Raw genomic sequence first — 19,146 nt, forward strand, 5'->3', positions numbered from 1 at the left:
ACAAGCCAAAGTCACTGCATTTTTAGAGCCAACACTAACTGTTTCTTGGTACTTTATTACATATTTCATAATATTTACAGTAAAAGTAGTTTAATGAAACCGGTTAAAAGAAAAAAATCCTAACATTACACATATCAAAATAAAATGTCACAATTTTTGAGAACAGGAAAATTAAAGCGTCTGGAAATGTGATAAAGACCCTTGTGTTGCAATAGTTGGGGCATTTAAGAGAAAATTAGATTGGGATAGCCCTGTAAAGTCGCAATCTATGGCAACATGCAAGTGCAAAGAAAAGAAACCATTTCAGTCATGGGCAGGTCAAACTGTGCAACACTGAAGAGATAATTCCTAGGTACCTCATGCTCCCCACTCAGGGAACATGTGACCTTGGGCAGTCCCGCTGTTTATTATCACGGTTACCTCCCTTTTCAGGCAATTCCATTTTTAAACAATTGCATTTTACATGCAGTCAATAATACCAGGCCCTGCAGCTACCACCTGCATCTTTGGTCTCTTAAAGCGCCGGTTGTATCACCTTATACTTGTCAGGGGCGTCACTAGGGGGTGCGGACCGCACCGGGTGACACCATCACATGGGATGACACCGACACCAAAATTCAAAGTATTACTGTCTATGATTCTATGTCACTCTATGAAATTATTCTTTTTTTTGTTTCTTTTTATTGAAATATAAAAACAGCAAGGCATGAAACATGTTGTACAAAGTGCAAGTCCATTCAAGGGAGGAAGAAATACAATGAGCAGCAATCGGTATAAAGAAAGGGGAGGGGGGAGGGGGGAGACAGGGGTCAGATGTAATGAAATACAATAGAATGGTCAAAATGCATGGGTCAGGGGGAAAGTGGAACATCAATGTTATCAACTGCAGGCGGTATACATATGTCTCCACAATAACTATTCAAAGGTCCCCACACTCTACACCACTTCCGGGGACGGCCCCTGGCTAGGTACACAGTCTTTTCCCTGAACATACACCAATCCAGGTTTTCCTTCCATAAGTCTACTGTAGGAGGCCTCTGGGACCCCCACAACTGATCAATATCTCGCTTGGCGATCATGGCCCCCAGGGATGCCCACTGAGTCTGAGCTACGTTATAGTCCGTAGGTTCCCAAAAGTTCAACAAGCAGCGTCTGGCCTCCGGCAAGAGAGCAACACCAGTTACTACTTTCATGACCTCATGGACCCCACTCCAAAAAGCATCAATCTCACGACATTCCCAAATAATATGAAGAAAAGTAGCAACCTGCCCACATCCACGCTTGCATAATCCCTCCTCAGAAAAGCCCATTCGGACCAGACGGGGGCCCGTGGCGTAAATCCTGTGGAGGATCTTAAGTTGTACCAGTCTGAGTCGGGCTGGAACCGCGACCTCCTTGGGAGAGGAGATCGCAGATTGCCAGTCCTCGTCATCCAATTCAAGGCCGTCACGGGTCCACAAATCCCGGAGATGTAGCAGGAGATCAGGCCTATTATTTAATTTCTTGTAAAAAAGGGAGATGGTACTGTCGGGTACATGGCCATTCAACAGCCTATCCTCAAGTGGGGACGATTCCGGAATCACCTCACCCAAAGGGAAGAACGACATTAAGGCATGGTGAACCTGGACGTAGCGAAAGTACTCTGTTTCATCCAATTCAAACTCCGTCTTGAACATCTCAAATGATTTCACCTGGCCCTTAACCCAGAGGTCGCCCACCTTACTAATACCGATAAGGTCCCATCTATCGAACCCCTTGCTTTTTCGCAACTTCCCAAGCCTGTCCGAACCGAATAGCGGGGTCCCTAAAGGGAAGTATTAGCATCCTGCCACGTACGCACCGCCGTCTTTGTAGGCCCCGACAGAGTCTTAACCACCGATTTTGAGTAGAGCGCCCTATAATAATTACCCCCGGGCAGCAGCCATCTAGCCATAGCTAAAGCAAGATTCAGTGCAGGACCATACATACCATGGTTGATGGCACTCAATTGAGCAGCCGAGTAATAGTAGCGTTTGATGTCAGGGAGAGCGATTCCCCCGTCATACCAGGGGAGCGTCAATTTGGCAAGAGCAATGAGAGGTCTACCGTCCCATATCAACTTCCTCTGCAGGTCTTCGACAGCACGAAAATAGCTAGCGGGGACAATATCAAGAGTGTTCTGGAGAGCATATAAAACACGAGGCAGAGACATCATTTTAAATTGGGCCGCACGACCGAGCGGCGAAAGCGGAAGTTTACGCCTACCCGCAACGTCCTCTTTCAATCTAGCCAGAGGGGGGAGAAGATTCTGTTCATAACGGGCCATCAGATCCAACGAGAAAGATACAGAGGTACTTAAATCCCGTCAGGGTCACCTGAATAGGGCAGGTACGTGGGAGAAGAGGGACATCACCAGAGAGAAAGTATAAGTAGGATTTCGCCCAATTGATAATCAAACCAGAGTTCCTACCAAAGGAGGCCAAGACATCGCACAGAACCATCAATGACTTCCGGGGTGAGGTCAAATACAGTAAAATATCATCCGCGTAGAGCGAGATGCGATCCTCTAATTCAGGAGACCATTGAATACCCTTCATCGAGGGTTCCATCGGATCCACGCAGCAAGGGGTTCTAGGGCTAGGGCAAACAATAACGGAGACAAGGGACAGCCCTGACGAGTGCCCCTTCCAAGGCTAAACTGAGTAGAGACACGACCATTCACGACAATTTGCGCAAGGGGGTCCTCGTAAAGAAGCCCCACCCAGCCAATAAAACCAGGTCCAAACCCGAACTTAGCCAACACGGCCCATAAGTATGGCCATTCCACAGTATCAAAAGCCATTGTGGCATCCAACGACGCCAAGACGGCCGGCTCACGCAACGTTGCAGCTCTCGCGAGAACGCCGTGCAGACGCCTGAGATTCAGGGCAGTGTTTCTATGCGGAATGAAACCGGATGTATCAATTCACCGATAACTGTGATCAAACGGTTAGTCAGCAGTTTTGCAAGGATCTCAGGTTCGGCGTTCAAAAGAGAAATCGGCCTATACGATGTGCACCTGTCCCTCGGTTTCCCTTCCTTATGGATCACCACAATGGTCGCAAGACATTGATCGCTGGGTAGAGAGCCGCACTCACGAGACTCCAAAAACATATCTCTTACATAGGGTACTATCTTGTCAGGCCGTAATTTATAAAGTTCAATAGGCAGGCCGTTAGGACCCATAGCCTTTCCCGAACGCAAGGAGCAAATCGCGAGAGCCACCTCGTCTGCAGTCATTGGAGCATCCATTTGTTCCCTATCCAAATCAGAAAGAAGCGGTAGAGCAATATCACGCAACAATAGATGTGAATCTTCCTCCGGCCTATCCGACACAGAGGCATATACTGACTGAAAGTGATCTGCAAAACACTGAATGATCTCCACAGGGTCAGTAACCAGACAACCGCTCGCCGTCTCGATCAAGGGCACCACACGACTAGCCCTATCCTTCTTATCCAGCCAAGCTATTAATTTACCAGCTTTATCTCCTACGTCATAGAGCCATCCCTGCGGTTCTCTACTCATTGCCTTAGCCGCGTCAGTAACTAACGCCCTATATTCCAACTGCTTGAGTCGCAAAACATGCGTCCTAGCACGCGTAACTTCCCGCTCCAGGCCGAGCTCTAGGTCCGCTATCTCCGCTTCAATCTTAACCACCTCCTCATCTCTCAGTTTCTTAACACCTGCAATTAACGACAGGGCCTGGCCCCTAAGAACAGTCTTGAAAGCCTCCCAAAGGGACACCGCCGACAAAACCAAACCTTCATTCTCAAGAAAATAGTGGTCAAGAGATTTCACCAGATCCGCACGAGTTTTAGAGTTCCGGAGGTACCATGGGTTGATCGGGGCTACCCGACCCTCCGTCCCAGGACTGGACCCCATACAAAGCCATATTGGAGAATGATTAGAGATCCCCCGAGCAAGATGCTTAACCTCAGTAACAGAAAGCGCCTGTGCAGCCGGGACCAAAACATAATCAATTCTAGAAAGACTACAGTGCGCGCCCAAGTGAAAGGTGTACTGCCGCTGAACGGGATGCAGCAACCTCCAACAATCTACCAAGCCTAGAGTATCAATGAAATCATGAAGCCTGTTCTGCGCCTCCTTAAGATCTCTAGGTGGGTGCCGATCAGTCATACCAGAAGCCACAGCGTTAAAATCACCACCCAATAGCAATGACCCCTCGGGGAGAGCGAGGACCACCCGTCCCAAGTCCGCGAAAGTAGTTGACTGTAAGCCAGGGGGGACATAAACAGAAACCAGGGAAAGAGTTAGACCCTCCCACCTACCCGTCATAGCGACATAGCGCCCCCTGTCATCTAGGACCGTTGCATCGATCTCCAATGGGAGAGAAGCTTTAATCAGTATACCAACCCCCCCTTGAGCCGGAGGAAAATCTGGCATGGGCGACCAGACGATACCCCTTCCTATTCATGGCATGCCAAGTATTACCTATCAAGTGAGTCTCCTGAAGAAGGACTACATCTGGGGAAAGACGTTTCAACAATTGCAGCACTACCCCTCGTTTAATCCTATCCCCCAACCCATTCACATTCCAACTCAACAATTTCAGCCCCCTACCCCCATCCGAAAGTGAAAGTTCCAACCCCAACAAGAATCCAGCACTTCGATCAGAAAGTCTGACAATACATTGCCTTGCGGGAAAACAAACACACACACCAACAAAAAAAAAACCCTCCCCCCACCAACATCCTGTTACGAACCCCCCCACCCTGCACCCCTGCATAAGACTAGAAAGCCACCCCAACTTGCAGTGTGCCTGTCACCCCCACATCAACTAAGCTACAAACAGTAAGTCAGAGGAGGAAAGAGACCCACCAATAGCCCCGCAACCCCCCGGATGTCACAACCATTCACATTGCAGGATTAGCGAACCACATTGCGAGGCCAACTGGGGACCCCAGAAACCAGTCAAAGGTGTCTATTCCTGCTCCACCGGTCCGCCTTCCGCCCCTCCGGATTGTTCCTCTGGCGCAGGATGGTTCGGCAGAGTGTCAAGCCAGTCAGCCACCGCATCAGGCCGATCAAAAAAAATAGGTGCGCTCAGCGTGTTCGATCCTCAACTTGGCCGGAAAAAGCATAGAGTACTTAAGGCCCATATCACGCAGTCTCCTCTTTACACCCAGGAAACCAAGTCTCTGCCTTTGAACAGCTTGGGTAAAGTCTGGGTAGAAGTTAATAGTAGAGTTCTCGAACTTCATAGGTCCACTCATCCGCGAAGCCTGCAGGATAGCGTCTGTCACGAAAATTAAAAATCCTTGCGATCATAGGCCGCGGTGGGGCCCCCACCTTTGGCTTACCATCCGGAACTCTATGGGCCCGCTCGACCATGAAAAATGTACTTAGTCCCTTGGGTGCAAGATGGTTAATAACCAAGTTCTCGACGAAGAGGTCAGCTGCAGAATCATCCGCCTTCTCCGGGACACCAATAATGCGAACGTTGTTCCGCCGAGCCCTCCCTTCAAAATCCTCCAGACGACGGACGAAGAGATCATTGGAGGCCCTCATATTGCGGACCTCCGTCTGCAGGTCAGCAACATCACTCGTCAAACTGGAGGTCTTAATGTCCAACGACTTGACTTTCTCGTTAGTTTTTGTCAGGTCCGTACGGATCAGATTAACATCGATCGCCACAGTGTCAAGTTTATGGGCGAGGGTCTCCATTTGTTGCCCAAGGGAGGACTTGATCCCATCTATGACGGCCATAACGTCTTGTAGGGTTGGTTCGGTTGCCGAAGTCAGAACATCTCTAGTGTCCTCCAGCGATCTGCCCGGTCCGCTAGGAGATCCCCTGGTTTGGGCATAACGGTCCATATTGTTAGTCTGCGTATAGCCACCCCGCCGGGTTGTCTTGAGCTTCTGCTTTTCACCCTTTGGGTCCCCCGCCATTGCGGAGTACAGACCGACGTGAGGCAGATAGACCAGGTAGGAAGATGGCGGTTCCAGGACCTCAGGGCCGCGGCCCAGCCTCACTCAGGAGGGCACAAGCCAGGCATCCTATCAAAATTCTCAAAGCGGTGAGGAGGTACACTCGGATGTGGCGTAGAATAGCCGACCTCGGCACCAAGGGGCCGCTCGCCGTCGAATCTCCTTCGGGGAAAGACCAAATCGAAAGTGAAAGTCAACCAGACCGGTCGACCCCACCACCTCAGGCCGATGTTGTTCAACTACAGCTCGGACACTGTGCCAACTCCACAGCCGGGCATCACGGAGGCGTAGGCCGCAATCTTCAGAGAACCACAACTCCGGTCTCCGGGGGTCCGATTCGGAATCTGAAAGCAGATCTCGCCTCACCCGTGGTTCATCTTCACGGATATGTCAATGAGGACAGGATAAACGACAGGATAGATGTGGGAGGCTATGAGGGTCTCGGGAGCCCTGTGCTCACGCGGCCATCTTGGTTACGCGCGAAGGTCCTCCTCCCCTATGAAATTATTCTTATGCATTGTTTCAGCCCAGCGACAGAAATATATTATTGAAATATAAAAATATCTTTGTTCTGTTAGTTGTAAACACAAAAACGTGTTATAGTTTTGTTTTGCATGTACAATAACTCCTCCAGACGATAACATTGTTTACAGTTACAGTAATAGATAACAAATGAAATGGCGACTAGACTATTATATAATCTGGTTACGCTGTTGGCTGCTGGGTGCTGGCCAAACTTTCTCTATCAATCATGCCACATGGAATACATAAATCAAAGAGGCCAAGTGGATGCCAGCAAAGAAAAGCAAAAAAGGAAAAAAATGAATCACTCAACAATACGTGGATCTATGCTTCAATATGTCGAGAGACCAGATGATGGCCAGGGTTCATCAAATGTGATAGTTCCTCGGCCACCAATTGATAATGCCGATTCTGATGCTAGTATGCATTCTAAAGAAGAGGAAGGAGTTGAAATAGAAGAAAATGAAGCAGAAAAACAAGGAAAGGAAAAGGAAATTCAAATGGATGAATATGAAGCAGAATAGAGTACTGAAAGTGACTCGAACCAGGATACTGTAAATGAGATGATGAATGAGGTTAAGGGGGATAATTGGAATATTTTACATGATGCTTCTTTTTGGAAGATCCAGATCATTTGTGGGTTGTAATTATCAAAGGAGGAAGTGCTTCTTTCGAGAACAAAGATGGCCCTTTCAGAATTGTGACAAGGCAAGATCCAAAATCAAAAGGAGATGTTCGCCAGCTATCAAAAGGAATATGCTACTTACCAGTATGCATCTGTTCTTGGCATGTAGGGCTGCTGACATTCATATCTGGGCATAGACCGCCGCCTAGTGTTGGGTCCAGATGATTGCATATTGTTGTCCTGGAAGAGACTTCGAAGTATCACGAGATAGGTGGCTCCTTCCCTGGACTACAGTGCGCATGGGCATCCTCAGATTGTTTTTCGCCCTTGCGGCAGAGATGGAGTGTGGTAAGAGATGTCCATGCAAGAAAGTAAGAGTAAGAATGAATGAATGAATGCTACAGTTGCGACAGGCACCGGGGAGGAGGGTGGGCGATATGAATGTCAGCGCCCTACATGCCAAGAACAGATGCATACTGGTAAGTAGCATATTCCGTTCGAGGCATGTGGGCTGCTGAATTCATATCTGTGCATAGAATGTATAGCAGTGTCTTCCTTAGCGGTGGCTACCTGTGCCAGCTGCAGCCGTCTGAAAAAGTGTTTTTAGAACAGCCGGTCCTACAGCAGCTTACGGTTTGGAATGTACATCTACACAATAGTGTTTTGTGAATGTATGTATGGTAGACCATGTGGCTGCTCTACATATATCCTCTAGAGGAATATTTCCTAGGAAAGCCATGGATGCCCCTAGTTTGCGTGTAGAATGCGCTCTTGGGGGGGAACTGTTAAGGTGAGTTTTGCTTTTAGATAACAGATCTGAATGCATTTGACTATCCATCTGGCTAATCCAGATTTTGAGATGGGGTTGCCTTTGTCTTGTGGTGAAAAAGCAACAAACAACTGTTTAGTTTTCCTAAATTCCTTAGTTCTATCAATGTAGTATAGAAGAGCTCTTTTGACATCTAGTGTATGTAGCGCCCTTTCAGGTACTGACTGTGGATTTGGAAAGAACACTGGCAGTTCTATTGTTTGATTGATATGAAAATGGGATACCACTCTTGGCATAAATTTAGGGTTTGTTCTAAGGACTACCCTGTTTGCATGTATTTGGATGAATGGTTCTTGAATAGTTAGGGCTTGCAGCTCGCTAACTCTCCTAAGCGAAGTAATCGCTACAAGAAAAGCCCCAAACGCAAGAGAAGGGGCGACCACATGGTCGGTTTCACGCAATCTGAAGAACTGAATAAGTCCCCAAACTTAGGTCACAATGTTGGAGATACTGTATCGGTGGAGAATGTATCCATTGTTAACTTGTCGGACCACGTTTTCTCAAAATGTGACATTGATGTACTGAGTAAAGGATTGGGCTTCTGTCCCACCATGTTACCAGACTTTACGAATATCCATATTGACCTGTTCAAATGTATTTGTCAGCTGAAGATGAAAATTGTTTTTGGGTCTTTAGCAGGAACTGCTTGGCATTCTTGACAAGGCGTCCATCGATGGGGTTCCGTCGATTGGCCGGATCGACCTATCCTCACAGGGGGCAGGGCCCCATCCATTGAGGTCCATTGAGGTCCTATGAGGAATGCTAAGTAGCTCCGTCTAAAAATCTACAAAATAAGTATACCTACGAACTTTGTTTCCCGTGAGGAAGGGTTGGTCCGGCCGACCGACGGAACTTAATCTACGGACTGTGTGCCCACTCAGCCAAGCGGGCTTATGCCAGCAGCGTGGGTGAACCCAGATCTCCCAGATTGGATATTCCTAAGTCATCCTTCATGGGATGCCTGCGTGATAGTTCCAAAAAATCTCCAAAGTAGAGCAATCTGCAGCTCTTACTTCATTTGTTAACCTTTGTGCAGTGGAATTCCTCCATTGTCAAACAAGATTTAAAAACTCAGACTCCAGATTTGCTGAAAACATCAATTTTATGCGCCCTTTGCTCTAAGGATCCTCTGTAGACCATTTCAGATTATTATCCTGTTTCCTCCCAGTCAACAACTCCCAGCCCTGACGAAGGTGTGGCCCACCCGGCCTTTCACCGAAACGCGCGTCGGCTCGTGGCTCCAGAAATACGGCATACTATGTAGTATCAACTAGGTGCCGCAACAAGATTATTTGTCTGGAACAATATTCTGCTCTATGCCACATATCTACCATCCCTATGTGGCATACAACAGAACGATTTGCATGGATTGAAGAATGTGAGTGGAATGTCTGAACTTTAGGTAGTACTAGGTTTTGAAACACGGTAAGAATGAAAGTATGAATGAAGTATGAAATGTTACTGGGTAGGTTCCTAAGAAGAATGTTATTTTGTCACTTTTATCTGTTTTCTAAATTGACTATGTATATTGTGCAATATTTATAAGATAACCATATGCGATGGATGTATATAAATGCTTTCTACACTAAAATAAAAATACCTATATATTTGCTAAAAACTTCTCCTTGCAAGTAATTGAATGGTGTTAATCTTGTAATGTACAGTACCAACTCCTAGGTTTATCACCCCTCATATACTGGGATCCCGGATTTGGGACCACATTATCTACTGGCGGGGTACGTTCTTTGTTCTTTGTTCACTTTAATTTTTACATGGGTAACTAGGCAGCAAAAACGCCTCTTGGTTCAACGATGATCTTAAGAAATCGAAGAAACTCTGTCGTTCCCTCGAGAAGGCCTGGAAAAAAGATCCAAACACCAGCAACAGGGACGCCTTCAAAAACGCCACCCGCATACACCACCAACTAATCCGATCTGCCAAGAAAGCCGCATTCAAAGACCGACTAGATAACAACGCCCACAACAGCAAGGAATTATTCAACATCGTCAAAGAATTTACAAACCCATCAGCCAACTCCAACGACATCACCCCCTCCCAAGCCCTCTGCGACTCCCTAGCTTCCTTCTTCCACAACAAAATCGCAGACATCCACAACAGCTTCGACAACCGACCCGGAGACCAACCCACCCAACCTTCTGCAGGACCTTCACCCCCCTTGAACATCCTCATCGACTGGAACCCAATCTCCACTGAGGACACCATCCGCCTGATGAACTCCATCCACTCAGGATCCCCAACTGACCCATGCCCTCACAACATCTTCAACAAAGCAGACTCCATCATAGCACCACACCTCCGAGATGTCATCAACTGCTCCCTCAACTCCGCCACCTTCCCGGAAAGCTGGAAACACGCAGAACTCAGCGCCCTTCTGAAAAAACCCACAGCTGACCCCACCGAACTCAAAAACTACCGCCCCATCTCGCTTCTCCCATTCCCGGCCAAAGTCATCGAGAAAGCTGTCAACAACCAGCTCGCCACCTTCCTCGAAACCAACAAATCCCTCGACCCCTCACAGTCCGGCTTCCGAGCCAAACACAGCACTGAGACCGCACTTATCGCAGCAACAGACGACATTCGAACTCTACTGGACAAGGGAGACACAGTCGCCCTCATCCTCCTCGACCTCTCCGCAGCCTTCGACACAGTCTGTCATAGCACCCTTCTACAGCGCCTCAGAAACGTCGGAATCCAAGGAAAAGCACTGGAATGGATCACCTCGTTCCTCACCGGAAGAACCCAGAGAGTCCGCCTCCCACCATTCAAGTCAGAGGCCACTGAAGTCATCTGCGGAGTGCCACAAGGATCGTCACTCAGCCCCACCCTCTTCAACGTATACATGAGCCCCCTTGCGGCCATCGCTCGCCAACACAATCTCAACATCATCTCCTACGCTGACGACACTCAACTGATCCTCTCACTCACCAAAGACCCTAACACCGCCAAAACCAACTTACACGAAGGAATGAAAGAAGTAGCCGAATGGATGAAGCACAGCCGTCTGAAACTGAACTCAGACAAAACAGAAGTCCTCATCTTAGGCACCTCCCCCTCCGCCTGGGATGACTCTTGGTGGCCAGAGGCCCTTGGAAAAGCACCCATCCCGACGGACCACGCACGGAACCTGGGCGTCATCCTGGACTGCCTTACCCAGAACCACTTAGCATTCAGAAAGCTACTTAAAACTTGGATATTCGACAAATAATTCCTCACCCTTCCTCAAGCGCCTTGAGACCCTATGGGTATGTAGCGCGCTATATAAATTTCTTGACTTGACTATATTGGGTCACTACATCGACTATATCTTTGTCATCTGGTCGGGTAGCGAACAATGCTTATTGGAACACCTCAATAATAATCTTTACAACTTAAGCTTCACACATGAGGTCAATAAGCTAGAGATTGATTTTCTAGATGTGGTCCTTTACATCAAAGAGAATGGAATCTTGTCTAGGCTTTTTAGAAAACCTACAGCATGCAACTCTGTGTTACATGCTAGTAGTGCTCATCCGAAGTCACAAATCAACTCCATTCCACTGGGAGAAATGACTAGGATATGCAGGAACAGCAGTGAGGACTCTGTCTTTCTTATAGAATTGCAAAAATTGGAGGGGCGTTTTGCCAACAGAGGGTAACCACAAGCGATACTGGACTGTTCAAAAGAGAAAATCTAAAAGAAAGCAAGACAATCCCTCTTGAAAAACAAGAACACACAAAACATGCCAGGGACCGTAAAATATCACTTATGACTAACTATAACACACACAGCCATCAAATTTACAAGATTCGTCACAGACACTGGCATAGAGGCACCACTCTGAGGGAGTTATTATGCCCAAGCTATCTACCCCCCATTGAGAAAGGCACTACCTGGTTGTCAATGAAACCGCATGGTTTCTATAAGTGCATGCAATGTAATGTCTGCCAATTTGCAGCTAACAAGTTGACGAGTTTCAGTACAACACCTCAGCAAGATATGACAGTTCATGAACTGTAATACGAGCTATGTAGTTTATTACATTGTCTGCTGCTGTGGACTCATCTACATAGGAAGCACCTTACACACTCTCCAAAAAAAGAATACAAGAGCACATAAGGGCAGTTCGTAATAATAAGGAATTAGTTACTTACCTGTACACTATAGTTCTCCAGTATTATCTTTCATAGATACACATGCTTGTATCTTCCCCGTCGTCATGGTGGGAGTCTCACAGTAACAGAATGACCAAAGCAGTATCATAGAGAAGAAAACTGCATAGAAAATCCCCATAGGGACTGTAGTATTTGGTAACCAGACCATCTCATTGTTTGGTCCAAAAGTCAGCCAATCAGCATTGCTGCCCTGCCCTCACACTCCCCAGCAGAAGCTTCCTGCCTCAGATTTCCGTCCCCGAGTGAGAGACATGGATAAATACCGAGAACAGGTTCTGCCTGAGAAACGGGGAGGCGGGCGGGCGCATGTGAATCTATGAAAGATAATACTGGAGAACTATAGTGTACAAGTAAGTAACTAATTCCTTCTCCAGTATTACATCTTTCATAGATGCACATGCTTGTATCAGAGTAGTAAGCAGTGCTCACAAAATTTGCAGCGTTTCCAGGATAGAACCCAGAAGGAAGCTCTGCAGTAAAGCAATGTTAGAACATGATCTAAAATACACAAGTCAGATAGGAATAACAACCATATCCTCTATAACATATAATGTGTAAGTTCTTGAAAGAAACATAATAGAACAATCCATAACAACATTATATATATATATATATATATATACAAACATAAATCAAAGTACTGTATATAAAAATTAACAGATAATCAAATTATACCTTACTGAAATAGGCGTTTCAGAACAGCTTGTCCCACTGCCGTGTCTTCTTTCCACGCAGTGTCCAGACAGTAGTGCCTGGTAAACGAATGCACACTCTTCCACGTCGCCGCTCTGCATATGTCGGGCAGCGACACCCCTGCGAACAAGGCCATTGATGTCGCCATCTTCCTTGTGGAATGTGCATTCACTTTGGAAACGAGCGGCTTTCCCGCTTTTTCATGACATTTCAAGATAGCCGATGATATCCATCTGGTAATACTCAGTCTTGACAGAGAGAGGCCTCTCCTCTGACCTTCAAATGCAATGAATAATTGGACTTGCGGAATGTCTTTGTTCAATGTAGAACTTCAAACATCTAGCAATGTCTAAAGAGTGTAAAGCTCTTTCTGCTTCAGATGAGGGATTGCTGAAAAAGGTAGGCAAAACAATAGGCTCGTTGAGGTGAAAAGACGTAGGGACTTTGGGTATAAACGTTGGATTTGTCCTTAATATAACCCTGTCCTGGCGAAATTGTAAAAAGGGCTCTTCCACTGAAAAGGTTTGAATTTCGCTAACCCTCCTTGCTGATGTTAGGGCAAGCAGTAGGGCTGTCTTCCACAATAGGAACTGTAAGTCTGTTTTGTGTATAGGCTCGAAGGGCGGCCTCATAAGTTGTGATAGGACTGTATTGAGGTGCCAGGGCACTGGCGGGCGCCGAATGGGCGGAAAAACTCTAAAAAGTCCTTTAATAAACTCCTTTATTAGCCTGGAGGACCAGAAAGATGGCTCGTTTGGCTTTCTCTTGAAGCGTGATATTGCTGCCAAGTGTACCTTCACCGAGGCATGTGACAGACCTGCCTTAGATCACGACAACAGGTAAGGTAGAATACCTTCGGGGTGTACTGTTAACGGGTGTAAGTTTGGACTGTCACACCAGTGGCAGAAACAAGTCCATTTTGCTGCATATGTCTTGTTGGTTGACATAGCTCTGGCTTGCGACAGAATATGTCTGCATTCCTGTGGAATGTTTAAGTCTTGAAATTCCCGCTCATGAGGTTCCATGCTGACAATTTTAGCGATTGTAGGTCCGGATGCAGAATCTGACCGTCTTTCATGGAAATGAGGTTCTGGAATGCCGGAAGCTGGACTTTGCTGCCCTTTGACATCTGTAGCAGTTCTGAAAACCATGCCTGCCTCGGCCAGGCTGGTGCTATCAGTATGACATGACACGGTTCTAACCTCATTTTGCGAAGTACTCGCGGTATTAATAGAAACGGAGGGAACGCGTAGGCAAACCTTCCTGTCCAGTCCATGTGGAATGCATTTCCCTTGGAATCTTGCTGAGGGTACCTGGACGCAAACTGGACGCTCTTTGAATTGTCTCTGGTTGCGAACAAGTCTAATGTGGGAGTGCCCCACCTTTGAAACAGGTTGTGAAGCTGAGTGTCGTGCAGTTCCCACTCGTGCGTCACGTTTGATGTGCGACTCAGGGCATCTGCCCGTGTGTTGAGGATACCCTGTATATGTTGCACCTGAATTGAAATGCCGTGGTTTATCAGCCATTTCCAGATTCTTTGCGCCAACGTCGACAGTTGTTTGGATCTTGTTCCACCCTGCTTTAGCATACAAAACATAGTCGTGGTGCTGTCCGTTTGAATAAGCACCGACGAGCGTCGTATCCTGGGTAGGAAGGCTTGAAGCCCCAGAAACACAACTTTGAGCTCTAACATGTTTATGTGAAACTGTGCTTCCCAGTCTGACCAGAGGCCCTGAATCTCCAGCTCTTGAAGATGCGCACCCCATCTTTGCAACGAGGCGTCCGTTGTCATCACGTAATCGTGATTTTGAGGTACGAAGTTCAAGCCCTGATCCAAGTTCTTCTGAACCTTCCACCATGACATGGCCACCTTCATACGGTTCGTGATGGTAATTCGATCCTCGAAGGTTCCTTTGGACTGAACCCACTGCTCGTCCAGTTGTTCCTGCAAAGGTCTCATTCGAAGACGGCAATTTGGTACCAGTGGGATGCAGGATGATATCATCCCCAACATGGACTTGTACATTCTCACAGAAGTGAACCTTTTTGTCTGAAGGGTCGCTGCTATACCCATTATCTTTCTCATTCGGTCTTAGGAAGGATAAGCATTCACTGCCTTGGTGCATATCCATGCCCCTAAGAATTGGATGCCCTGGGCTGGAGTCAGCGAGGATTTCTCCAAGTTGGTCCTTAGTCCCAAGCGCTGAAATAGCTGAATGCAGCACTGAAGAGACCTTGTTGTTTCTCTGAATGATGGACCGGTCACCAGCCAGTCGTCCAGATATGGATAAATGTAATGCCCTTGCAATTTTAAATGGGTCGCCACCGGGGCCATGCATTTGGTGAACACCATCGGGGCCGATTTGAGGCCGAATGGAAGGACCTTGAATTGAAAGTGGCGACTCTCCACGATGAATCTTAAATATTTTCTGTGCTTCCGATGAATGGGAATATGGAAGTACGCATCCATGAGATCCAAAGACGCCATGTAGTCTTTCTTCTTTAACATTTGGAGGATCTCTTGTAATGAGAGCATTCTGAAGGGAATCTTTTTTATGTATTGATTCAGATCCCTCAAATACAATACCTGTCTCCATTTCAGGGTTTGTTTCTTTTTGATGAGGAAGAAATGCGAATAGAAGCCTTTCCCTCTGAGATGATGCGGCACTTCTATGGCTCCCTTTTGCAGAAGCGAGTGGACTTCCTTCTGCAATTCCTGACGATGTTGGTTGAGCCTGAGCACCGGGGGATGATCTGGTGGCATTTCTACAAATTCTAGGGTATGACCCTTGCTTATGACGTCTAAAACCCATTTGTCCGATGTTATGGACGTCCAGTTGTTGAAGTATTGAGACAGATAGTGGTCGTTCTCCGGGATCTGCTGTGTGGGGAGCGCCGGCCTGAAATCATTGACGTCTGTTAGACTGTTTATTCTTCCCTCTGGTGTTTGGTTTGCCCCTAGACTGCTGCTGGTAAGAGGAGTTGGAGGGCCTGTACTGGGTGTTTGAATTGTATTGTCGATATCCCTGTTGGTTATAAGGCTGATATCTGTTGGTCTGATAAGAGGATCTCTGATTGAATTGACCTCTTGCACCCCTTTTACAAAAGGACTGAAACCGTCCTTGTTGAAGTGACCCCAGCGCTCTAGCAGTATCTGTGTCAGATTTGATGCCTTGTAGCGCTTCGTCTATATGTTTCCCAAATAAATGTTCGCCATCAAATGGCATATCCACAATTTTTGCCTGCACCTCCGGACGAAACTATGTTGCTTTAAGCCAACCTCGCCTGCGAAGCGAAACTGCCCCAGCCATCTGTCTGAAAGCCATAGATGAAACGTCCATGGCGATGTCAATTGATTCAGCAGCAGACTTTGCTCTGTCTTTAAGGATAGCCGCCGCTTCCTCCTTCCTATCATCCGGTAGCGCAGACAGTATTGGTGCCAGATCTGACCACATTTGCCTATTGAAACGGCTAATAAGGGCCATAGCATTGGCTGCTTTAATAGTAGAGGCTGCCATGACCGCAAACCTCTTACCTGCACCGTCCATTCTCCGTCCTTCTTTGTCTGGTGGCACCAATGAAGTAGCCACCAGGTTCTTTGAATTCCTCTGCGCCGCCTGCGTCACAACTGACTCCGGTCTGGGGTGTCCTATTAGACAGGCTGCAGCAGACTCTGGCGCTCTATACTTTTTTTCGATTCTTGGAACGGAAACCGCTATGGAAGCTGGTGTCTTTAAAATTTTTAGGCCCTCTTCCCAAACGTGAGGGATAATCGGTATTGATAGAGTTGATTTCCTGGCATCATCCTTGAAATCATACAAGAAACATTCTGTTTCTTTAACTTCCATGTCCAAATTAAATCTCTTAGCCGCTTTCTCCATGATGTCATGGAACCCTCCGATGTCTTGAGGAGGAGAGGTGGAGCAGCGGGGTAGGCGACGGGGCCGATGGCAAGATGTATTCATTCCATTCCTGCCCCGAAGCATCATGTACAAGCTCCCCTTCTTCAGGTTGTTCATCCTCGTCGGATTCCGTTAGGTCATCCCTTATTGTTATCACTGGCGGTGATCTCACTCCCTGCTCTTGAGAGGTAGATTGTGTCCTAGGAGGTTGCGAGGAAGCCACCGGCGTAGATGATTGAGGGGCGTTTGCTTCCGGAAAACAACGGTAGTAGTCGTTTATCATGAACCTGAGATCAGATACAAGAGACACAGGTATGGAAACGGTCTCCTGTCGCTCTTCCTCTCGTGATTCCTCTTGTTGCTCTTCTTCCTCATTATAACCGCACGTTTCCTGGAAAGACTCATATCTAGAAGACGGAGCTCTGTCCTTGAAGGAAAATACCTCCTCTTAGTCTGTGTCCTGGCTCTTTATTTTGAGCTGTGAAGGACTGTAGGCAGCACCTGAGGACTCCTCTCCATCTGAGTCTTGTTCCAATAAAGAAGATGGGGGTAGAGGTGAAATCTGCGTCCATGATGTGAATTCCGCAGATTTGCTGATCGTCGCCGAACCCCTGGACGGCTGAAATGACCGAATAGAAATCATAGTCTTCGACTGTGGCGATTTAAAAGCCTTTGCCGTTGAGAGTATGATTTTCGTCGACGACGCGGTCAACGTCGGGGGCCGTCGGCACCAAAGTCGTAGTCGACGGTACCACCGTCGACGAGGTCCCCGTCGACATCCTCATCGTCGAGCCCTTCGTCGACGATGTCGTCGTCGACGGTCTCTTCGTCGACGGGATAATCTTACTCGTCGACGTCGACGCTGCTTTAGATCCTATCGTCGACGAAGCCGTCGTCGTCGAAAAAGTCGTCGTCGACGGTGAAGTCGTCGACGGAGCTGAAGATTTTTCCACAGATTTTGAAGTAGAAGCTAGGGAACTGGTCGATGGAGCAGACCCTGTCCCTTTCAGACCGGACAGCTTCTTCAGAGGAGTAATAGGGAGAGAGGACGCTGCTTTCTCTTTTGATTTACTCTTCTTAGGCTCCACTTTCTCCTCAGAAATAGAGGCCTTTCTCTTTTTAGGTGTCATTTTAAAAGATTCCTCCCCAGAATCTGTGTCTGATGTGGCCTTCTTCTTCTGAAGCCATAACAGCAAACAAGCCTCTCTGTCTCTAAGAGTTTTGACAGAAAAGGTTCTACAAGATTTACAATCCTTAGCAACATGCTTAGGATGAAGACAGTATAGGCAGTCCTTGTGTGGATCTTCAGAGTAAAGCCTGGCCTTCCCACAGGATCTGCAAGGCCTGAACAGCCTCTTTTTAGAGCTTTCAGCCATAATGAAGAAAATAGGTACACACAATACCTTAATCCAGTAGATAAGATAGTAGAAATAAAAGGTCAATAGTTCACTCAGGAACAGTAAACTGAGCAGAGCTCAAGGAGACTCCTTTCTCACACAAAGGCGGTTGGAAATCTGAGGCAGGAAGCTTCTGCTGGGGAGTGTGAGGGCAGGGCAGCAATGCGGATTGGCTGACTTTTGGACCAAACAATGAGATGGTCTGGTTACCAAATACTACAGTCCCTATGGGGATTTTCTATGCAGTTTTCTTCTCTATGATACTGCTTTGGTCATTCTGTTACCGTAAGACTCCCACCATGACGACGGGGAAGATACAAGCATGTGAATCTATGAAAGATGTAATACTGGAGAACTTTAATTATCCCTTTGCGGTCCACTTCAATCACACACATACAGTGGTATTAGGTTCCATGGTATACCACATGTGCAATGTAGCCCCACAGGGGGAGATAGACTTTTAACCTTGAGAAGGACTGAGACACAATGGATTCTTACATTTCGGGAGGTTGAAAAAAGTCTTAATTTTGATAAAGAACTACTTGTGTTTCTATCTGAATGACTTACCAATTGCTAGCAAAAGGAAAAGATGACTTCGGTTGATATCGAACCATATATGTGTTGCTTGTCTTTTGAAAAACATGTATATTGTACTTCATACAAGGATTTGAAAAAATATGTAAACAGTCCAATCTTGCAACTGATCAATACGTTGTATTTCTAGTATGAAGAACTCTTTGATACAGTCTGTTCTTACATTTAATATGTCTACCAAGCAGTTGAGTTTGATTAAGTTTGTTAATTTTTCTTTCTGTATGCAAGCTGTTAGAACTGGGGTCACTAATTCTGACACGGTAGCTTGGCGCGAGGCAGGAAGGCACCCGAAGGCAATGTGCAAAGCAGTGGTGCAGCACACACTCGCACCGAGACAGTAACTCGCACGAAATAGAATGACAGCACACCAGGTTATTGTTTAAACCAAGGCTCTTTATCTACTTTCAGTTCAGGCAGGTATCACTTCTTCGATACCAGGCA

At 46.9% G+C, this 19,146-nt stretch overlaps 1 protein-coding gene across 2 annotated transcripts in view; it reads right to left on the bottom strand.

Annotated features, from left to right (window-relative positions):
* The window catches only part of ANXA7 (annexin A7), a 453,711-nt gene that overhangs the window by 327,612 nt on the left and 106,953 nt on the right, over nucleotides 1–19,146 (bottom strand). The window lies entirely within an intron of this gene.

This window comes from Lissotriton vulgaris, chromosome 5 (assembly GCF_964263255.1).
Source record: "Lissotriton vulgaris chromosome 5, aLisVul1.2, whole genome shotgun sequence".
NCBI classification, from domain to species: domain Eukaryota; kingdom Metazoa; phylum Chordata; class Amphibia; order Caudata; family Salamandridae; genus Lissotriton; species Lissotriton vulgaris.